We start from the raw sequence: 21715 nt of genomic DNA on the forward strand, positions 1-21715 counted from the left end.
TTTATCTTGTAATATGGAGTTTGACATGTTGCAATCAATAAAATGTCTCAAAAATGACAAAAAATATAAAGTGCATTTCCAAGAATGCCGCAGCACATTGCCCACCGACGGTTGGCCGAGAAGGGTACTCCTGCCCTTCCGGTATAAACAAATTCGTTCGTATTAATAATAACAGCAACAAAAATAATAACTACAACAATAAAAGTAGACAGACATAACTCATAAGAATGATTAAAGTTCTCTTTTTCTGATATTTCATCCATGATGAATGAAAAAGTTCTCAATGAGTGTATAATAATTGATCTTTGGTCATGGGAAAACCTGGGAATGGAAGATTATGGAGGGAAAATTGAGAGGATCGGTAAGGAGGGCATGGAGACAATAATCTCTTTCAATACAATAATCATCAAAACAATAATCTCTTTTCACTTGTCCAAATCCTTCAGACATCAAACGTCATTTGTAAGTTTGTATTAAGGAGCATGTGTGAAAGTTTTCTGTGATAATTAATACGTTATTGAAAAGTTTCTTGCTGGTCCATCAACATCATCCAAAGTAGTTTAGCTTCACCAGGATTAGGATAGTCCGGCTGAGAGCTCATTCCTTGGTCTCCAACTTCTCGGGTTGCCTAGTGGCTTTATATTGCATCGTCCTTGCCTGTTTATAAAAGTGGCTTTACAAATTTACTCTTATTTGACTAGTTTGCTCTGCTTCTATGATAGGATCTTCAAAATATGTGCTCTCATCAGCAGCAATTCAACTTGGGTTTTATACCACAACATTGAAAAATTCTCATTGGGCTGATAGGACAGCATTGAGATGAGTGCACTCACATTTGAGCTGCCTATCTTGGGTTTGTATCTAAACTCAGCAAAAACTGTCACCCTGGTGTTTCAGATTCAGGGTGATACATAAAAGAGTGCACCATCCATCAAAGGGGCGTTCATCCGAAACACCCATCTACCCGTACTGGTCATTGTTGGCTGGTAAAAATGCAAACAATTTTTTCATATAGAGTAAGCGAATTGCTGTCGGCATCCTGAACAGATTACACAATCCTGTAACTTTAGTGGAACGTCAGGCCTGGTGAGCCAGTTCGTGAAAGACTTGGTTGAAAAAACGTTCTTCGACCCCATATGAGGATGGGAATAATTGCGGCTGTTAAAGAATAGTTGTACAGGAGTACATTGGGCAATTCTCATGTAACTATGTATGAGACAATTTTACAAGAGCAATGCCATTTCTATGTTAGGATGCAAATAATAGAGTAATGGAAGAACTTCGATGTCCGCAAAACTTTTTTTGAAGTGTGTCCGAAAATTTTTTTTGAAATGTGTCCGAAAAACCTTTTTTTGAAGTGTGTCCGAAAAACTTTTTTTTGAAGTGTGTCCAAAAAACCTTTTTTTGAAGTGTGTACGAAAATTGTTTGTTACTTTAATTTGTCGAATCACTCATTGATGCATTTTTAGTGGAACAACGACCAATTCAGAAATGCATTTTGGACTATAAGCTCTTGTCCATGATGATTACATCTATGTTATAAAAAACGTCCAATTGGAAGGTTCTAGAAAGAGCAACATAAGGAGTCGAGGACCCTCGAGGGAGCCTGAAAGCACTGTGTCTTTGCATGGTCTCCTCGCCCAGCAACACTGTTTGCATTCCACTCCACACCCCATTGCGCGGTCCACTAAGCACCCGGCTTAAGCCCCAGGAATAACACACAAAATTGGTTCTAATTGCCTAGCCAGGGGGGCTGGGACGGGGACCCTGATCACAGTGATAACGGTACTCATCGGTTGCGATTGAGAGGCTTTCCGGTGCGGACAGATGGAAAAGCTCCGGTGAGATCCGCAGGCAGAAAGGCCTTTCACTAAATGAGCATATATTGCCCACTGATACTGAAACTCCCTTCAAGCGACAGCAAAACGCATGCCATCCAATTCATTCCGTTAGAAAGTGTACCATATTGTATCTGTGTGGCTTCTCTACTTCTGCAACACCTGTAAAATTATTTTGTCAACATTTATGTCCACAATATATATATATTTTTTGTATTTCATAATCTAATTTATGAAATAATTTGGACATATTTTGTATTTCATAATCCATTTTAAACTTTCAGTGCTGTAAAAAATGAAGATGCAACAAGTAAGTGCTTCATTTGCAAGAGAGAGTAAAGAGTTGAGGATAATAGGAGAGATAGTGGGGGTGTGGATAACATATACAGATTGGCGTGAGGGTGGGAAGAGTGGTGGAAAGAGTTGAGGATAATATGGTGAGATAGTGTGGGTGAGGATACTGTGTATGCCTTGATTGGGGTAAGAGTGGGGTATGGGAGAGCGGGAGAGAGAGAGAGACAGACAGACAGAGAGACAGACAGAGAGAGACAGACAGAGAGAGACAGACAGAGAGAGACGAAGGTGGCATGCAGTGAGATTGAGAGAAGAGGATCGGTGAGGATTAGGGTGGCCCAGGTTCATATGGTAAATTTTTTAAATCAAAATTCCTCTGTTGGCTGAATGTGCCCTTGTTCCACTACATCAGATGACTCTACAAACCAAAAAAAACAATGACATCGGAGCGAATTTAGAGGTCGCGCCAGATTTTTTTTTTTAATACAATCTATTTTTTCTTCAAGCTTGGATCAGAAGCATTGATCACAGGGTTGTGGTCAGTGGTTTAGCCATGTGTCAAAAGTTATTGGCCGATTTGCTTCAGACAAAGCTCAAAATGTGCAGGAAGTGTGACTGTTGCACAAGGCAACATTTTTCAACAGATGGTTCATTCTGTTAAAAAAAAAAGTCATCTTAGGGCGCAAGCTCGAAATATTACCGAAATAAGGTAAAGTTTGGCACAAATAGTTTTTGCGCGATACCTAACATCCAAGATTAAAATTAAAATTTCGTTTTTTTTGGACCAGCCAAGTGAGGATGGTAGTAAGAGTGAGAAAGAGTGAGAGTGAAGGTGAAAGAAAGAGTGAGAATGGAGATGAGAGTTTGTATAGGGAAGAGAGTAAGAGTTGATTTTATACATGTTTTTTTTAAATAATAAAACTTTTTATATTAGTATCTTTCATCATAAGCATCCCAAATCACTTCAAACAAAAGCATCACTGCAGGTTACAAATAAAGCAAGAGCAATCAAAGATTGCAGACCCTCGCCAGACGTGTTGTTAGTGGTTTTTAAGGCTTTTGTGTTAAAACAAATATGGCGGCCGAACCACGTGACCGATTACGTCAGTAGATGATAAATGTTGTTCCTGGGACAGCCCCAAATCTCCATTCACTTACATGTAAATTTTCCTCTCACCATCACTTTTCTTCATTTCCCCTTAACACCTCTATTCCTTCCCCCCTTGGTCTTATGGGCCTTTTACTCTTACTATCAATGATCATTGTTGTTTAGTAGCCCACTGAAACAATGATCCTACAAATATTTGTTTATGTGTGGGAAATAATTTAATTCTCTTACCACTACCATCACCATCTAATACATTAACAAAAAAGATGTTTGAGTTTGGTTCTTTATCAAGATATTTTAACTGAGCTAAGATAAAATGGTAAACCTCCCTCAATGTTCTTGTTTGAGCGCCTCCAGTGCCACACACCATTTTTAAATTAAAGTATATATTTTCCTGACAACCATCAGAGTTTTCCGTCCACTCAAAAATATTTCCATCTTTTTTACCCAACTCACCAGTATTTAAATTAATTCTCTTATTTGTTTTGTGAACTTTTTTACCAGTTGCCTTTTCAATAAGTCTTATTTGATATTTTTCACATTCATTATGTTTTCCATTTATATACAAAGGTTGATTACACCTCCACTCTTTAGTCTGGTTGATACTTGGTTCTATCATTTATATAATAGTAAAAAAAGGCGGCGGTAGCCCGTTAAAATCCCTAACCCCCTTTTTAACTTATCACTTATACATATTTTAACATTTATAACCATAAGGGAGACTATCAATTCCATTTTCTAAAATAAACCTCTTATCATCAAAAGCCCCCAATGCTTTCTTATTTATCTCTTCTGTATATAATTGATGTTTATAACTTCTTATTCCATTAATCTTTCTAAACTCTTCTTTCTTTGTTGTTAAACAGTTATAATAATCCTTAAAGTTTATTGTTTCTTTAATAACATTTTTCTTTACACCTTTTAACTTCTTATCAGTCTTTTCAACGTTATTCACAATGTATTTATAAGTATAAGCCTTGGACCTCAATCCCACAAATTCACTCATAACATTTCCTCCTAATTCATCCTTGAACTTTCCAATCACCTTTTTATTTTTAGAAGAGAACAACTCACTCTCTGGACTGTAATTACTTGTATCATAGATATTAATGTCCTTTTTCATGTCTGAATAAACATCATCAGTATTAATTTTCAAAATAAAACTATCTGTATCCATATAAAGTAGATTAACATCATTTTGATATTTCTTCCTCAAGTTATTATAAAAGTAATCATACATTAATGACTTTGATAAATCAAGAATTGATGTTCCAATATAAATAGGTTTGTTCATTTCAATACTCTCTTTAACCAAATGGATCGCACAAAAGTTCTCAGTAAAGACCTCGGCTCTTATAAAACTCGGTCTATTAATTAATTTTGATGCTTGTTCCCAAGATGTTGATAGTCTGATATTTTGTCTTTTCCTCACGTTCTCCATGGTCTTTCCAAAGACCGCATTATTCATCAATTTATAAAAGTCTTTCTCAAAATCTGTTTTTGACTCTGTTCTTCTTTGTGTATTAAAATCAATGTACTCCTTTAGCCAATGACTTTGATTGAACTTTAGAACCCTATGGATCTTCTCTACTCTTAGACCTTTTGATAAATATTGTCGCAAATTTCTTTGGTGTAGAACATAATATTTCTTGTTATATAATGTAGTAAGTAATTTTTCTGTTGATTCACCTATATCAAACGATCGTTGATAATCACTCAACCATTCTTTCTTTGGACTTTCTTTCTCACAAGCAAATGGAAGATCTTTATGTTTGATATGAAGTTCTTCAGGATATTTTAAATTGACCTCAAAATAATAACCAACCTTTGAATCATCCAATTCTTTTTGTGTAGAGATACATACATCTTGTAAAACCTTTTTGTAGTCTTTTTCCTTTACCCATCTAAGTTTTCCACTTGGAAGGGCTTGAGACATTGCCCAGCCATACAAGTTGTTTGCGTCATAGTACATCAAGTAAAAACTCTCTTTCGTTGAATCATAATTTGGAAGATATTTGTTATTTGCTTTTGCGTATCTGCTCGAGCAGACTTGTGAAATTCCACCTCTTTTTGCCTTTTCAATCATCAAAAGCATATCAACATCGGTTATCAAATCCAAAGCTTGTTTTGTCATTTTCAACATCGCGCTCCAAGCCAATCCAGGTGCTGTGTAGTAGTGAGCAGGATCCAATCCATATCCAGTGCGACAAACAGATCTAAAGGCTTCAAATACATCGGCCAATAAAAGCACATCAGTTTTGAGATACAAATCGTGATACTCGCCAAGATTCTTGATGTTATATTTTTCCCAAACATTTTGTGCGTGTACATAATCTTTATCAGATATATGACTGTTGTTTAATTTGTTATAGAAATTTTCTTTCAAAGGAAGTTGTGTTTCATTGAATCTCTCAAATGAGTCCATATAGTCATAGGGGTAAATTCCCTTTTGTGTTAGTGAATCTTTATCTGAAAAATACTCTGAAAGACATGGAAACTCTTTTAGATTTTGAATCAAGTTAGCCAATGGACTTGCCATGAATTTAAATGTATCAAGAAATCTGATATGAGTAATAGGAGATGTGTGAATTGTTTTTGTGAATGAAATGTATTTCTGATCCGTGTTAGGAATTGCTGAAATGTGTCCAGATGTCTTTGAAAGTTCATTAATAAATAGATGCGTATCATAATGAGCATTGTTATGAAGAAAGACAGGAATGAAAGAGGGGAGTTTATAATTAATATTACAACTTTGATGAGCCGGACCTCTATATTTACCAGTGAGATGACAATGATCTCTAACCTTTAGACCTTCACCAATTTTTTCCTCACAAATATGGCAAACATTGTTTTTTCTAAATTCCCTTTTCTCTTCGCTCGTCAAGGACATTGGTTTATTGGTTTCTCTCATTATCTTGGTTAATCGAACACAGTCTTTTTCTAGTCGTTTCACAAACTCGTCTGGGGTATTTGAGCCTCTATACTCCTCTAACTTGTTATATTTATCACCAACGGATGATTTGATATAATAACAAAAACCACAAGGAGTATGTTTTTGATATTTATTTGTGTATGATTCTTTTGGATCTGGAGAAGCAGTATCTATTTTTTCTAGAATACTTTCAAAATCAGCATATATTACAAACGGATGTTTGATCGTTTTCTTTTCATCTTTGAATGTGATCTTTGAGCCTTCTTTAGGCATATTGATTACCGTTGATTTATGATCACCACAATAATTTGATGTTTATCTAATCTTTCTTGTGAATTGAAGAAGTTAAGACAACGCAAACAAATATATATTTTATGTGTTCTTTTATAGACTTGTGGTTTTATTAATTTAGCAATATCTTTGATGTATGTATAATGTGAATTTTCCTCTGAATTAAAATATAGAAGATTAATATGAGTTTGTTTACAATTGTCAGAAAGTTTTAAAACCTGAACGTTGTTTGTTTCTGTTATACCATAAACATTAACTGATAAATTATTCATCTTTTCAAATTTAGGTATATCATTTAAAGCCATAGGAAACTTTAGATCTTTCGTATTTAATGTATTCTCATATTTTTTATAATGAGATACTCTTTCATCATGAAAATGTGGAGGATGTAAGTGTGCTAGAATAGACGAGAGAAAACATTTATTGTCTTTATTTTTGATATTGATAACGGCTTTTCTATTTTTGATAACACTAGGTAAATCAATGTAAGAAGAAGCTTTTAGAGGATCTGATTTAAGAATATGAATGTCTATGAAAATAATTTTTCCTATATTGAATCCACTTCCTACGATTGAATTATCCACATCTTGCTCTTGTTTAATAAGTTCATCATAGACTCCTGATGTTTTAAAATCTTGATATGAAGATATAAAGTGTGGCTCAGTTCTCATGTATGGTGTATCTATAACTCCTTCATCCTTTGTCATTTCTAATTTTACTCCCATATAAAATTTAAGTGGTTTCATTTCTTTTAGTGTTTTTTCAATCAACGTTTGAACAGCAGGTTTAACTATTTCTACAGCATCAACTATAGACTCTGGTTCAGGAGGTTTGAAGTTAAAGACTCTTATTTTGATATGTCCTTTGAATGCGCCATCAGAGTTTTTAGTTGTGATAAAATTTGATAAATGTAGATTTGTTTTAAGATGTATTTCGAAGCCCTTCTTGAGGATATTTTTTATGACAGACAGAACAGTGTTTTGTTTCCTTCTGAATAGGAGCTAGTAGGTGAAGTAGATTAAATGTGTGTTTGTTAGTTTTAAGGTGTCTTTTGTATTGTTTATATTCTTGTTCACAAACGTCGCAATAAATCATATTTATATAGCAAAATTATACTTAAAGTAAAACACCTTTTTAGAGGCTTTTTTAAAGATGAAACTGTGCTTAAAGTAAAACACTTATAGAAAAAGTGCCTTTTTACGGGCTTTTTATATATGAAACTTTACTTAAACTAAAACACCTTTACATCTCCCAATACATATCAGAACCAGGGTCATATTCAGAATCAATCTCACAATCAGAGACATCTGAGTCATCAATAAAACTACTATCATAACTATCATATTGACTCTCTGAATCAAAGCTATCTACTGAACCTAGACTCTCCATATCACAGGAGCAGAGACTCTCTGTATCACAGAGGCTCTCAGTATATGAGGAAACTTCTGAGCAGGAACTATCACTCATTTAATTAGCAGGAAAAATATTCCCATCAATATCAATATACTTTCTTTCATTAACGGATTCAATCACTACATTTTTAATATCAAAACTTATCTTAAAATAATCTCTAATTAACATAGAACGAAATGACATTTCACCAGAAATATTAACATCATTCATTTTACTTAGATCTACACCCTTTGGATTATTAAAGAAAATACAAATGTCTCCTCTAGAATTATTAATGGTCTTATCATTCATTTTCAAAGTATCGCGATCGATCACTTTTTCAAGCTTTGAATAAATTGCCAGGAGTAGAGGAGAAACTTTTGTTAGATTTACTTTAATGGATGTCTTTCCAGGTATAGTTAGAGCTCTTCCTTTAAATGAAATAGAGGGGCTTATGTTATTTTCCATAACTGGTTTTACCCAAAAATTTCCATATTTATCTTTGTTCAATTTAACATCTTTGACATATTTTTCTATATCTTCCACCGAAGTAGAGATTGATTGAAATTTGTCTTTTGTGTTTTGAAACATTGTATTTATTAGTTTAAAAAACTTGCGTTTAGTTTAAGTAAAAATTTACTCTATAAATATGATAGAAGGATATTTAGAATTTCCAGACTCTCCATATGATAAATTAGAGAATTGTCCGGCTTGTGATAGAATAGGGCTTAATAATGAGGGTTCATATAAACAATGTATTTTCTGTGATTTAATTTTAATTAATGATAATAAAAAATATATATATATATAATTGTATTTATTAGTTTAAAAAACTTGCGTTTAGTTTAAGTAAAAATTTACTCTATAAATATGATAGAAGGATATTTAGAATTTCCAGACTCTCCATATGATAAATTAGAGAATTGTCCGGCTTGTGATAGAATAGGGCTTAATAATGAGGGTTCATATAAACAATGTATTTTCTGTGATTTAATTTTAATTAATGATAATAAAAAATATATATATCTATCTATAATTCCAGTAATCTCTGTCTGTACGTTTGTACGTTTGTCTGTGACCGCTGTTTCTCGACAACCACGGGTCCGATATACTTTTAACTTGCCAGGTATATTGCTGGGGACCCGAGGATGTGCCTTTTCAAGTTTTCATATTAATCGGACAATTACTTACCGAGCTATGTCCAAAAAACGATTCAACCAATCAGAGAGCAGCGAACTATCGCGTGTGCCGAACGTGGCGGGCACACTCTGCCTCGGATGGCACATTTGAGAGCGTATTCATTTATTTCACGTTTGCAAACTATGTTGGCGTTAAACTATGTTTTACAACTAATAAAAACGAATTTGCGATTCATTCGCTTTCCTGCGCGTTTGTGCACGCGATGGCGATTTCTTTACCAAACTCCGGAAGCCGTTCGCTTTGGACCAAACCATTGCATGTAAATAGAGGGGGGGGATTGTCACCACTCGCAAGCCGTTCGCTTTGGACCAAACCATTTCATGTAAATAGAGGGGGGGGATATAATTTTAGATATAGATATAGTACGGGCATGCCCTAGTATATATAACTCTTTTAAATTAGAACCAAAAATGAATTACTTTACAAGATTAATAAGAGAGATGAATGTTAAGTATTGTGATGATAATACACCATTTCTTTCAAGGGAAGAGACTCTTTGTATTGGGGAAATGTATAAGGGTTTAATGATATTTATTATTCAAAATAATTTTAATGGAAATGTTAATACAAGATACTATATAAATAAAATAATGAATTATTTTGAAATTAAACCTGAACTCAGGATAAAATATAGAGTTTCTAAAATAGCTCAAAAAAAGTTAGACGACTTGTTTTTCAAATATATAAATGAATGATTTTTTACCCGTTTGGGAAAACAAGATAAAATTTAACAACCATAAAAATCTTCCAAATTCATTAAGATGTCTAATAGTCGGTTCAAGCGGATGTGGAAAAACCTGTTTGCTTTTAAAGATGCTCCTTACCCCCAACTTTTTAGATTATGATAATTTAATAATTTTTACGAAGTCAAGTTTTCAACCCGAGTATCAACTACTATCACAAGGTTTTAATGCGGGTCTTAAAAAGGAAGACATTATCGGTTTATTTAAACTTCAAAACAAACTAAATGATTATAACATTGAGGATATAATACAACTATTTTGTGATACACAGAAACCGAAACCAAAACCCATAACTTGTATTCTCAGTGATAATACGGATGATATACCTTCACCTCAAGATCTAGATAAATCAAAAAAGAACCTCGTTATCTTTGATGATTGTGTTAATGAGAGAAACCAAACAGTAATGGATAGCTACTATACAAGAGGGAGACATTCTTCTTGTAATTGTATTTATCTTAGTCAATCATATTTTCAACTCCCTCCACGCTCAATAAGAAACAATGCCAATACTTTTATTTTATTTAAGTTAAATTCAATAAATGTAAATAATTTTTGGAGAGATAATTGCTCTACGTTATGTAGTAAAAAAGAATTTGAAAATTATATGAAACACACGATTGGAAAATATAAATATATTGTTGTGAAACAAGATGAGATACTAACTGATATTTTACACACATAAATGATAACTATTATTATTAATCTTGTGGGTAAATCTGCTTCAGGAAAGAACTTTCATAAATCTAAACTCTTGAATCGTAAAAATGAAAAGATTGTAAGTTTTTTTTAAAACACCCTATGATTCGTTTTGTGAGTACTACAACCAGAGCAAAGCGACCAGGAGAAGTAGAAGGGAAAGATTATTACTACATTTCAATGGAGGAACATATGCGATTGAGGAACGAAGGTCAAATATTTGAGGAGGTCTCTCTTGGTTCTACAAAATATTCACATTGTAAGAGTGAGTTAAATAAAGTAAAATCTAATGGTCTTGGGATTTTAGAAACTAATCCTGAAGGAATGAGACAAATTATTAAACAATTGTGTGGTGATGGAGTTAAGATTTTATCATTCGGTTTTGATATCGATGAGGAGACTCAACGCAAACGTATGAAAAGCAGAGATACAAGTATTAGTGAAGAAGAAATAACAACTCGTATTAATACCAATAAAGAATTTGATGAAATATTTAAAGAAAAGGATTTATTTCAACACATTTACTATAATGATGAAGAAAAGGAAAATTTTCCCATTGACCTTTACAATTCATTAAATGATATTTTTCAATAAATAAATACAGAAAATGAATACCGAAGAAAGAGCAAGAAAGTTTAAAGAACATCAAGAGTTGGTTTCAAAAGTTGTAAAACAACAGGAAGAGATAAAGAAGAAACGGAGACAAAAACTAACTGGTGAAGAAGCCTTTGAAAGAAAACAAGAGAAATTTTTTAAACCACTTTAAAAAACTCAACAAACGATTTCACCTCCAGTTCCCATGTTAGAATTTACTCCGAAAAAACTTCAAATGCTCAAAGATTTTAGTCAAATGACAGAGCAAGATCTTGGAGAATTAGAATATGATGATGAAGGATTATTTCGGAAACTTGAGGAGGTAAATGAACCCCCTAATTATGTTGTGGAAGCTCTTCAAAACAATGAATATTCGGCGGGTTCAAAAACCAGAGCAGGTCTCATTCCAACAGAAGAACCAGCACAGTTCCATCTTGTGAAAGAAAAGTTATTGATATTTAGTGATAAATTGGTGTTCTTAAGTTCTGCTCAACCAAATGTTGAATTAACTCCAAGATTAATGTTTCTTCTAACAAACTCCGGATTCAGCGGTTCAAAATATTTTGAGGAACCACTTGATATGGAAAGAGAGGAAGATAGGGTATATATTGATTTACTAAACTCACTTGATTATGGAGTTTCTGTTGCTGGTAAAAGTAAGAAGAATGAGAAGGAGAAACATATTATTGATGCTTTAAGTAAGCTTGGTTCGGGTTTTAGCTTTCTTCCAAATGACCCATCACAATTAGTTAAGAGACTATTATTGTTGTTAGTTGTAAGAAGGCTGGAAACAACAATTGTTTTAATGAAACATCCGCCATTTTAGACCAGTTGATGAATATGAAAATAATTAATAAATATCAATACAAAGATATTTTATTAGATATTAAATAAGATGAGAAGCACAATTTTTAGTTTTAATTTCACAACGAGTGATTACACAGCTTAATTCCCTTACCCACTACAACTTGACCCCACAAAAGAATATGAGGCTTCTTTATTGTCGATGGAAACTTATAATACACTTTTTAATATCACAGAGAAAAACAACAAGTTTAGTTATAATCCAGGAAGTGGATATAAAACTATAACCATTTCACCCGGAGCTTACGAGATTTCTCAAATATCTTCTGAAGTCTCTCGACCTATGAAAGAACAAGGTGATGAACCAAAAAATATTGTAATAGATATTCAAAAACACACTTCAAAATCAACTATTAAACTTAAAAATAATTATAAAGTTGATTTCACGATTGAAAAATCGTTTAGAGAGCTATTGGGTTTCTCTTCAAAAAAGATTGAAACTAACGGGACGTTTTACAGTGATAATGTCATTCAAATATCCTCCGGTATAAATTCAGTATTAATTCATTGTGATTTGATTGATGGTGCTTATAACGATGGAATAAGAACAAATACAATATTTTCATTCAGCGCATACTCAACCCCGATTGGTTATAAATTTAATATGGAACCAAAAAATCTTGTCTATTTGCCTGTGTCAGGAAAAACCATATACAGAGTAAATTTTATGATAACCGACCAAGATAATCGTATGATATCCTTTAATGATGAAATTATATCCATCAGAATTCACCTACGTGAAGTTTTTCAATAAATAAATAATGGTTATTGTGAGAAAACACGAGTTGGGAAAATATAAAATAATTACAGGGGATGGGATGTTCCTTTCACCATACTATAAGGGTGAAGGTATGTTTCTTGGTAGAGGATACTATAAACCAAAGAGACAACGGGGTGTGGGACATCAATTTAGAAATAAAGGAGATGGGATAATTGATACTCTAATGGGTATTGGTTCAACCATCCTTAAACATAAAGACCTAATTGGTTCAACTTCTTCTGCCGTGGGCTCAGTTGCGGGTGCTATAAAGAGTATAAAAAATGCTCAAAAGGAGTCTCATAAATTACAAGCAATCAAAGAAATTAAGAAAGGTAAAACTCAACTATCTTCACAAGAACGACAAAAAATCATTAAAATACTTGGGTCAGGGTTTCAACAATTTTAATGCGATATAAATACAAGTATGGAAGCGATTGATAGTATCTATGATTTGGATGATACGATTATCATTTCAAACTCCACTAAAAAGGAAGACTATTTTAAGGTAAATGCTATAACAGGAACAGACTGGAATTCAAACGGAACAAAAAGTTTTGAAATAAATAATCAACAAACTTACTTGAATATAGCTGATAGTTTCTTGCTGTGTAAATTTAAATTCACTAAGGCTGCGAATAATACTAATGCTACACTCGTAAATGATTTCTTCTGGAAAATGTTTGATAGTGTCCGCCTGTATATTGGAACACAAGAGGTTGAAGCGGTTGATTATGTCTCTGCTACATCTGAAATGATGAAATTTACACTATATTCGTTTAGTGATAGAATGGGTAAGGGGGCTGTTGAAGGTTTTATTCCTGATATGTCAACGGGAACAAATGCTGACCCTGGTTATAGTCAAAGGAAGTCAATGTATAATGATGATACAAAAGCAGAGAATAGTTTTACCGTAGCAGTACCTCTGAAAGGTATATTTGGATTTTGTGATTATGATAAAGTTTTGTATGGTCTTAAAATTAGATTTCAACTACAAAGGAATGATAATGTAAATAGGTTGCTTTTTGGCACTCAAAATGCTTTTGGAGACAATAATAAATTTGTTATTAATGATTTGTGTTGGTATATCAGTGAATATACTCCTAATCTTAAAACGGAAGAGATGTTAAATAGAAGACTTAACTCAAAGAAACCACAAAATGTATCATACCTTAAAAGAAGATGTCAACACGTTAAACTGGAACACACTACCTACACTTGGAATTTGGGTGTTTTGGCAGGAAAACCACGATACCTATGGCTCATTTTTTAAAAACCAGATGGAGATGAGGGTACTGATAAGAATAATGCGCTGAGTGATAATGCTAAGGTGAAACAACTTCGGGTTTCTCTTGATGGCACATTTTACCCGCGAGATAGATTGGAAATTGATTGGGAAAAAAATGATTATGTGGAAGCCTACAAGTCTTACCAAAAGGTGTGTGAAAGCAACGGTAATAATGATCCTATTTTGGATATGGTTGCGTTTCAAAAACTTTATACAATCGACACAATTGACCTGAGTTCTCAAAAGGAAACTATAAAGTCTAATAGAGTGGATACTTCTCTATACATTGAAAGAGGGGAGAGTGAACAAGTTGATGCTTATTGTTTGCTTTTGGAAGAAACAGAATTACAGATTAATACAGATAATGGTGTTATGATTAATGTCACATAGGTTTTTTCTCATAAATAAATGAGTAGGAAAGAACCGGTATATGTTAATCAAATCAATCTTAATAAATGAACATCTTGTATTCAAAATCAAAAGCCTTGTATTATTAATGTTAATTCAATTCAAAGAAAAGGAGCAGTAAGAATTGATGTTTTACTCACAAGAGAGCAGGTGAAAACACTAAATAATGTTGGATCACAATTAAAATGACAAAACCTATGTTGAAGAAATATTCAATACAAGAGGGAGGATTTCTCCCATTTCTAATTCCTTTATTTGCTGGTTTAAGTGCGACGGGAGCATTGACTGGTGGTATTTCAGCAGCGGTAAAAACTGCTAATGAAAGGAAGGCACAACTAAAAGCTCAAAAAGAATTGGAAAGACATAACAAGGAGTTGGAGAAACAAATTAGTGGAAGTGGTGTAATTGTAGATTTTGCTCAAAAACTTGAAAGTCTACCTGATAAAGCTAGATTGTTGGTTGGAGATATGCTTTCCTCTATCGCTCAAGCGGGTGTTAAACTAACTAAACGGGGTAATGGATTGTATCTTTCTCATAAATAAATGGATAAATGGTTTAAACAATTTGGAAAGAATACAACCTCAAATATAGAACTAGCTAAGTATTGTAAAACACTAAAAATTGATAATGTGGTTATTTGTATGAGAGATGAATTAATACATATAAATAAGAATACAAAGAATATTATCATGAATTTAGACACACAGAATGGTTCTCATTGGGTTTGTATTCATAATAGTCAGGATAAATATTATTTTGATAGTTATGGTATGCCACCACCTGTTGAAGTAATACAATTCTTACAGAATGGTGTTTATCAAACATTTCAAGTTCAAGAAATTAATTCTAAATGTTGTGGTCAATTATGTTTATATGTATTATTTCAACTCAATAATAATGAAAATTTTTATGATATGCTTTTTAATCTAATATAAATGACTTATGTTGGAAAAGATGGTTCTATCTTTGGAGAATCCTCTCAGGATATTGATTTATCAAAATATTATACAAAGGCACAGGCTGAACGACAAAAATATAGTATAAGTAAAAATATTAATATGAAGAATACTTATAAATTAATCAATTATCCAAACCCTACAGATGCGAATGACTTAATTAGATTCAGTGATTTATCACAATATATATTTTTAAAGAAAACAGCACGTTTTGTTAAACAAGTAAAATTTACAACCACAACACCTGGTTATACTGACCATACACCTTTCCTCATTGAATTTAACTACCTGCTTACAATTGAATTTTATAAAGAGGACATATAGTTAATATGCGAATTAATAAATGGGGGTATGATATGCCTGATTTAGGGTATAATTGGTATTTTTCAATGAACTTAGAAGACCTACATGATTTGAATCAGTCTCGTAAAGAAGAATATTATCCGCTTGGCGAGGATAAGGATTTATGTGGAAGTACAATTAGTAAACAACAAATGCATGATTTTAAGAAAAGAAAAATATATGATAGTATAGCGATGGTTAGCATGACAAAGAAGGAAGGTAATGAGATAAGGATAGAAAGCCGAGGAATACAAACCGATTTGGTAGTGGGAAGATGGGGTGGTATTACCTGTCATAATATTAATCTCACATATATTTCTGATACATAAATGGCAGGAAGAAGTCTACAAGAGAATTATAATTTTTGTATTCAAGGATACCTACAAGAAAAGGGTGCTCGGTATTACATACCTTATGATTTGGAGCATATACATGGGAATTTTGTCATAAAAAACTGGCCTTATACTGATATTGCTAAACCCACAAATAGAGACTTGTTTAAAATATTAAATAAAAATGAACTTCTCAAAGTTATGAAATATAAAACTCTTTTAGAAATCATCAACAAATCTTATTGGTATCCTATTATGAGAAAAATAATTATAGATACAAGAATATCTCAAAATCCAGATGAGTATATGTATAATATTCTTTGGGGCTCAAACTCAAGGGTAGCAAGGGATGAGGAAGGAGTTGAAGAAGAGAAGGAGGAAAGAGAGAAAAAGGAGAAGGGGGAAAGGGAGAAAAAGGAGAAGGAGGAAAGGGAGAAAAAGGAGAGGGAGGAAGGGGAGAAAAAGGGGAAGGAGGAGAGGGAGAAAAGGGAGAAAAAGGAGAAGGATGATAGGGAGAAAAAGGAGAAGGAGGAGAGGGAGGAAAGGGAGAAAAGAGAGAAGGAGGAGAGGGAGCAAAGAGAGAGGGAGGAAAAATATAAAAAGATGGAAATCAGTGAGATCAATAAAAGATTGAATGTATTACAGCAAATAAATCAATCTCAACGCACAGAAGAGGAAAATAAAGAAATGAAAAGTCTAATGGAAATATTATTTTCAAGAATAACGGCGTCAATGTCTTCACTTTCAGAGAGGAGATTTAAACGAGAAAGTGTGGATAAAGAAGTAGAAGAAGGAAAAGATTATGTGGTTGATGATGTTGGTGTTATTGACTTTAGTTAGTTTTATTTGTAAAATAAATGGAGGAGAGAGTGAAGGCATTCCTTAGGATTCTTTATTTTAAAAATAAAGATTGAAATGTATATGTTAAAAACCAAAAAGGTTTTGATACTCTGTCGGAATTTTTCTGATAAATAAATATGAGTTATTGTCTCAAATGTAAAAAGAAAACTAAATCTAAAAATATCTCTTTTGTTAAAGCTAAAAATAATAGAGTTTATCAAAAAGGAATATGTCAAGTGTGTGGCTCTAAAAAGTGCCAATTCATCTCTCCTAAAAGTGGAGGAAACATACAAAAGTTTCTGTCAGGAAGTAAATTTACAACAACTGGAATTCTAGGGGAACTACATATACCTGGATATTCTTTCTGTGGTCCAGGAACAAACTTGGATAAAAGATTAGATGAGGCTGACAATCCTAAACCTTGGTCTAAACCTATAAATAGGGTTGATGAAGTGTGTATGAAGCATGCTTTGCTTATGGGAATACCACTACATTGGATGAAAAACATGAAGCAGACAGAGAAATGTATAATTTGTCTTTAATACGAAATCCTACGTTGAGAGAGAAAGTTGATAGGTTTATTGTGAAAAAATTGATGTGCTAAATTGAAACTTGGTCTTGGTTATTCCCCAAAAAACTATTAAACTCCAATGATGTCATCAAGACTAAAGAGCTTTTGGCTAATGAATTACATAAACCTATAATCACAAAGTTTAAAAGAAGGAAAGTTTATTCTAAATACACCGACCACATATGGTCCGCTGATTTAATCGAACTAAATAATGATAAGGGATACAGGTATGCTTTAGCCGTTATTGATTTGAGGAGTAGATTTGCCTGGGTTGTTCCTTTGAAAAACAAGAGAGGTAATACTTTAATGTTAGCCTTGAAGCTAATATTTGATAGGGATAAAAGGAAACCAAAGAAGTTATGGACTGATGAGGGAACAGAGTTCTATAACAAAATATTTATGAAATTTCTTAAGGGGGAGGGTATTAAATTATACAGCACCTTTAATGAAGGAAAAGCAGTTGTTATTGAGCGTTTTAATCGTACTTTGAAAGAGAAATTATATAAAAAATTCACACAACTCGGTTCTCAACAATGGGTATATTTAATTCAGGATATTGTCGATAATTACAATAATACCGTTCATTCATCAACAAAATCAAAACCGTCAGAATCATTTACAAAATTAGAATATGAAAAGGAGATTAATTTGAGAAAGCCCAAGTTCAAAGTTGGTGATATTGTAAGAACTAGGGCATTGCCCGTACGTGGGTGCCCGTTCCTTGCCAAAAAAAAAAAAAAACGCTACCCGTACGCTCTACCCCGCCCGTACGCCCGTAAACAAAAAAAACAACGCTCTTCGCTTCCGCCCTTCGCTCTGACTGAATTGGGAGAAATAATGCGCATAAGAAATCGAATTACGTACCGTAATGGCGGTCAGCTCGTAACGCGCTCAGCTCCGCTCGTCTCACATCGGCCACGCCTACGCAACAAAGCGTTCTGTGATTGGCTGCCGGAAGTGAAGTCTTCACTGTCCGGAAGTTCGCAAATCGCAGTTACGATGAATCGTTTTAATTTAATCGCAGTTTGAATTCGTTTTAAAACATAGTTTAACGGCAACATAGTTTTCCAACGTGAAATAAATGAATACGCTGTCAAATGTGCCGTCCGAGGCAGAGTCTGATCGCCACGTTCGGCACACGTGATAGCTCGCTGCTCTCTGATTGGTTGAAGCGTTTTTTGGACATAGCTCGGTAAGTACTTGTCCGATTAATATGAAACCTTGAAAAGGCACATCCTCGGGTCCCCAGCAATATACCTGGCAAGTTTAAAGTATATCAGACCCGTGGTTGTCGAGAAACAGCGGTCACAGACAAACACACAGACACACAGACACACAGAGATTACTGGAATTATAGATAGATATACAGATGGAAAAGCCATTTTGAGAAAGGTTATACAAAGAGATGGACTAATGAATTATTTAAAATTGTTGATGTAATGGATACAGTCCCTTGGACTTACAAATTATATGATATGAATGGGGAAGAAATCTTGGGTTCATTTTACTCACAAGAATTACAAAAAACACAAGTAAGCATATAATACCCTTGAAAATAATAAATAAATAAATAAAATGTAATGGGGATACGTTCTTGAGATCTGTGAACCCCAAACACAGAATCCCTCAACTTTTCAGTTGGGGCTTAACTTTTGTGTGTGTGTACAATGGGGATACGTTCTTGAGATCTGTGAACCCCAAACACAGAATCCCTCAACTTTTCAGTTGGGGCTTAACTTTTGTGTGTACAATGGGAGTAGTGTAATAATGTTGCTTCTGGGACACCTCCGTTTAACATGGGAAATCCCTATCTAATGTCATTTACCCCCTTGTCTTTTTCAAAAATCATAAACACCTCTATTTCTCCCACCCTCATCTTTATGAACCTTTTGTCTGTAGTACCTATCCTTAATGTTGTTCATTAGACCACTCAAACACTACAAATATTTGTTTTCTCTTATAGACCTATCATCCTTCTTCTACATATCATCTGGCAGATTAATCTTTGACCCACTCAAACATTGACCCATTCACTTCCATATTAATTCTTTCCCTCCCTCATTGCCCCTAAACACCTATATTTCTCTCACCCTGTTCTTTACGAACCTTCTAACCTTTTGACATGTTATCCTTATTCATTAGACCACTTAAACACCTGTGATCCTTCTGACCTCATGGACCTTTTAACCTTTTACTCTTAATATCATCTGGTGAATATAACCCACTCAAACAACGACCCTACAAATATTTGTTTATGCGTGGGAAATAATTTAATTCTCCTACAACTCTCTTCACCATCTAATATATTAACAAAAAATATGTTTGAGTTTGGTTCTTTATTAAGATATTTTAACTGAGCTAAGATAAAATGGTAAACCTCCCTCAATGTTCTTGCTTGAGCGCCTCCAGTGCCACATACCATTTTTAAATTAAAGTATATATTTTCCTGACAACCATCAAAGTTTTCCGTCCACTCAAAAATATTTCCATCTTTTTTACCCAATTCACCGGTATTTAAATTAATTCTCTTATTTGTTTTGTGAACTTTTTTACCAGTTGCCTTTTCAATTATACCTATTTGATATTTTTCACATTCATTATGTTTTCCATTTATATACCAAGGTTGATTACACCTCCACTCTTTAGTCTGGTTGATACTTGGTTCTATCATTTATATAATAGTAAAAAAGGCGGCGGTAGCCCGTTAAAATCCCCAACCCCCCCCCCCCCCCCTTTTTAACTTATCACTTATATATATCTTATCACTTATATATATCTTATCACTTATGTATATCTTATCACTTATATATATCTTATCACTTATATATATATCTTATCACTTATATACTTATATAACCATAAGGGAGACGATCAATTCCATTTTCTAAAATAAACCTCTTATCATCAAAAGCCCCCAATGCTTTCTTATTTATCTCTTCTGAATATAATTGATGTTTATAACTTCTTATTCCATTAATCTTTCTAAACTCTTCTTTCTTTGTTGTTAAACAGTTATAATAATCCTTAAAGTTTATTGTTTCTTTAATAACATTTTTCTTTACACCTTTTAACTTCTTATCAGTCTTTTCAACGTTATTCACAATGTATTTATAAGCATAAGCCTTTGACCTCAATCCCACAAATTCACTCATAACATTTCCTCCTAATTCATCCTTGAACTTTCCAATCACCTTTTTATTTTTAGAAGAGAACAACTCACTCTCTGGACTGTAATTACTCGTGTCATAGATATTAATGTCTCTTTTCATGTCTGAATAAACATCGTTGGTATTAATTTTCAAAATAAAACTATCTGTATCCATATAAAGTAGATTAACATCATTTTGATATTTCTTCCTCAAGTTATTATAAAAGTAATCATACATTAATGACTTTGATAAATCAAGAATTGTTGTTCCAATATAAATAGGTTTGTTCATTTCAATACTCTCTTTAATCAAATGGATCGCACAAAAGTTCTCAGTAAAGACCTCAGCTCGAGTAAAACTCGGTCTATTAATTAATTTTGATGCTTGTTCCCAAGATGTTGATAGTCTGATATTTTGTCTTTTCCTCACATTCTCCATAGTCTTACCAAAGACCGCATTATTCATCAATTTATAAAAGTCTTTCTCAAAATCTGTTTTTGACTCTGTTCTTCTTTGTGTATTAAAATCAATGTACCCCTTTAACCAATGACTTTGATTGAACTTTAGAACCCTATGGATCTTCTCTACTCTTAGACCTTTTGATAAATATTGTCGCAAATTTCTTTGGTGTAGAACATAATTTTTCTTGTTATATAATGTAGTAAGTAATTTTTCTGTTGATTCACCTATATCAAACGATCGTTGATAATCACTCAACCATTCTTTCTTTGGACTTGCTTTCTCACAAGCAAATGGGAGATCTTTGTGTAGGTTATGGAGTTCCTCTGGATATTTTAAATCAATTTCAAAATAATAACCAACTTTTTCTTCATCCAATTCTTTTTGTGTAGAGATACATACATCTTGTAAAACGTTTTTGTAGTCTTTTTCCTTTACCCATCTAAGTTTTCCATAAGGAAGAGCCTGAGACATTGCCCAGCCATACAGGTTGTTCGCGTCATAGTACATCAAGTAAGAACTCTCTTTCGTTGGATCATAATTTGGAAGATATTTGTTATTTGCTTTTGCGTATCTACTCGAGCAGACTTGTGAAATTCCACCTCTTTTTGCCTTTTCAATCATCAAAAGCATATCAACATCGGTTATCAAATCCAAA

This window comes from Myxine glutinosa, chromosome 1 (assembly GCF_964187855.1).
Source record: "Myxine glutinosa chromosome 1, kmMyxGlut1.1, whole genome shotgun sequence".
Lineage (NCBI taxonomy): Eukaryota > Metazoa > Chordata > Myxini > Myxiniformes > Myxinidae > Myxine > Myxine glutinosa.